Source organism: Sphaeramia orbicularis, chromosome 6 (assembly GCF_902148855.1).
Source record: "Sphaeramia orbicularis chromosome 6, fSphaOr1.1, whole genome shotgun sequence".
Lineage (NCBI taxonomy): Eukaryota > Metazoa > Chordata > Actinopteri > Kurtiformes > Apogonidae > Sphaeramia > Sphaeramia orbicularis.
In genome coordinates, this window is record NC_043962.1 from 49,579,094 (window position 1) to 49,581,795 (window position 2,702).

Here is a 2,702-nt window from a genome sequence, read left to right on the forward strand (position 1 = left end):
TGACTAAGGTTTGTAGCACTGACTTTATGTGCAAAATAAAACATAAAAATAGCTGTGTTTTAAACAGGAATACACAAATTATGAACATGAACTATAAACTGAAGTAAGGATTTGGTGAGGATACAAGCATAAATTGTACCAAAAAGTAAGAAATGATAAAATAATACTGCAAATGAATTAAATGAAGCAATGAAGTGATCACTGTTTTGTGTATAACACAGCATGTAGGCATATTTTGGTGTTTTTTGATGCTTTTTTCTGATGCTGTTTTCACTCCACTTCCTAGGTCTTCATCCATCTCACAGATACATAATGTCCAAGAGCATCCTGGGTCAAGCCTCCCTGGAAAGCAACAACTGCCCTCAAAGTAAATGTGTTTCCTTAGACCACTAGAGTGGAGGGAAAGTCACTCAAAGGGAATTCTCTCTGCAGTTCTAAATCATCATCATCATGGAGTCATCAACTATAGGGGGATCACACTCCTCAGCCTCCCGGGGAAAGTCTATTCCAGGGTACTGGAGAGGAGGATCCGACCGATAGTCGAACCTCGGATCCAGGAGGAACAATGCGGTTTTCGTCCTGGTCGTGGAACGCTGGACCAGCTCTATACTCTCCATCGGGTGCTCGAGGGTTCATGGGAGTTCGCCCAACCAGTCCACATGTGTTTTGTGGATCTGGAGAAGGCGTTCGACCGTGTCCCCCGTGGTATCCTGCAGGGGGGGGGGCTTCTGGAGTATGGGGTCCGGGGCCCTTTGCTAAGGGTGGTCCGGTCCTTGTAAGACTGAAGCAGGAGCCTGGTTCACATTGCCGGCAGTAAGTCAGACCTGTTCCAGGTGCATGTTGGACTCCGGCAGGGCTGCCCTTTGTCACCAGTTCTGTTCAGAATTTTTATGGACAGAATTTCTAGGCGCAGCCAAGGGCCGGAGGGGGTCCGGTTTGGGGACCACAGGATTTCATCTCTGCTTTTTGCAGATGACGTTGTCCTGTTGGCCTCATCGAACCTGGACCTTCAGCGTGCACTGGGGCGGTTTGCAGCCGAGTGTGAAGTGAGCGGGATGAGGATCAGCACCTCCAAATCCGAGGCCATGGTTCTCGACCGGAAAAAGGTGGTTTGCCCTCTCCAGGTCGGTGGGGAGTCTTTGCCCCAAGTGGAGGAGTTTAAGTATCTCGGGGTCTTGTTCACGAGTGAGGGAAGGATGGAGCGTGAGATTGACAGATGGATCGGTGCAGCGTCTGCAGTGATGCAGTCGCTGTACCGGTCGGTTGTGGTAAAGAAGGAGCTGAGCCGAGTGGCGAAGCTCTCGATTTACTGGTCAATCTACGTTCCTACTCTCACCTATGGTCATGAGCTTTGGGTCATGACCGAAAGGACAAGATCCCGGATACAAGCGGTCAAAATGAGTTTCCTCCATCGGGTGGCTGGGCGCACCCTTAGGGACAGGGTGAGGAGCTCAGTCACCAGGGAGGAGCTCGGAGTAGAGCCGCTACTCCTCCACGTCGAGAGGGGCCAGCTGAGGTGGCTCAGGCATCTGTTTCGGATGCCTCCTGGACGCCTCCCTGGGGAGGTGTTCCGGGCATGTCCCACCGGGAGGAGACCTCGGGGAAGACCCAGGACACGTTGGAGAGACTATGTCTCTCGGCTGGCCTGGGAACGCCTCGGGGTCCCCCTGGAAGAGCTGGAAGAGGTGTCTGGGGAGAGGGAAGTCTGGGCATCCCTGCTTAGACTGTTACCCCCGCGACCCGGCCCCGGATAAGTGGAAGATAATGAATGGATGGATGTCATGTTATCTTTTTCTTGTATGTTATGTAATGTCTTTTTCTTGTAATGTTTTCAGTCAGTGAAGACGAATTTCCCCACGGGGATCAATAAATTTAATCTAATCTAATCTAATCTAATCTAATCCAATCAAAACATACTGTTGAGTCATTTTTCTGTCATAAGGTCTTGTATGCATACATTTGTGTTTGACTGTAGTAGTGATAGAAAAACTGGAGTCCAGTGTCTTTAATGCTCCCACTATGAGGTGCACTGTATTTTAACAACAGCAATGATAAAATGAGATCTTTGTCACCTAATTCCTAATCATTTCTCTCTTGTTTTGCTTTGTGTAGTGTGGCCAAATTAGGTCGATGGCTTGGTTCGGATCTCCAAAGTCCATCAGCTTCTTTGCCTGTGATGCCTGCCGTACATGGGGTTCCATCCTGCCTTCACATATTTCTCTGGCGATCTACACAAGCATATTTCCAGACATGAAACACTTTGAACAGCCAGTGTGCAGGGAGTCACCACCATTGTTGATGCAACATTTGAACACCATTGGGTTGTTAATTGCTGGCTCTATCTCACATGTTTTGTCAAGATGACCATGGCGCTCTTTACAGTGACTTCAGTGTAATTGTGATTGATGGATAGACCTTGGCTCTTTTATAAATAAATATGCAAGGACTTTTGACTGCTTTCTAAATCTGCTCGTTTATGACATGAGTCCAGGTGCCAGGCTTCAAATGGTATATTCTTTTTTTTTTTTTTAGTTTTAGAAAATTTGTCATACTCAGCCTTTTCTGGAATAAATTCTCTCAATTTGTCAAAAGGGTTACTTTAATACATGAGCAATATTTTGTGAGCAATTTTTGAGTCAATATTCTGCTAACTTAGTTTTAAAACATTTCATTTACATTGGTCAGAAATCAGATTTTGCAGA

At 46.8% G+C, this 2,702-nt stretch overlaps 1 long non-coding RNA gene across 1 annotated transcript in view; it reads left to right on the plus strand.

The window, feature by feature from the left end:
* LOC115420588 (uncharacterized) overlaps positions 1-2,173 on the plus strand; it is a 3,457-nt gene extending 1,284 nt beyond the window's left edge. Inside the window, exons 2-3 of the long non-coding RNA XR_003935561.1 lie at positions 287-367; positions 2,113-2,173. This is a non-coding gene — a long non-coding RNA (uncharacterized LOC115420588). The remainder of the gene's footprint in view (positions 1-286; positions 368-2,112) is intronic.
* Positions 2,174-2,702: the final 529 nt, after the last annotated feature.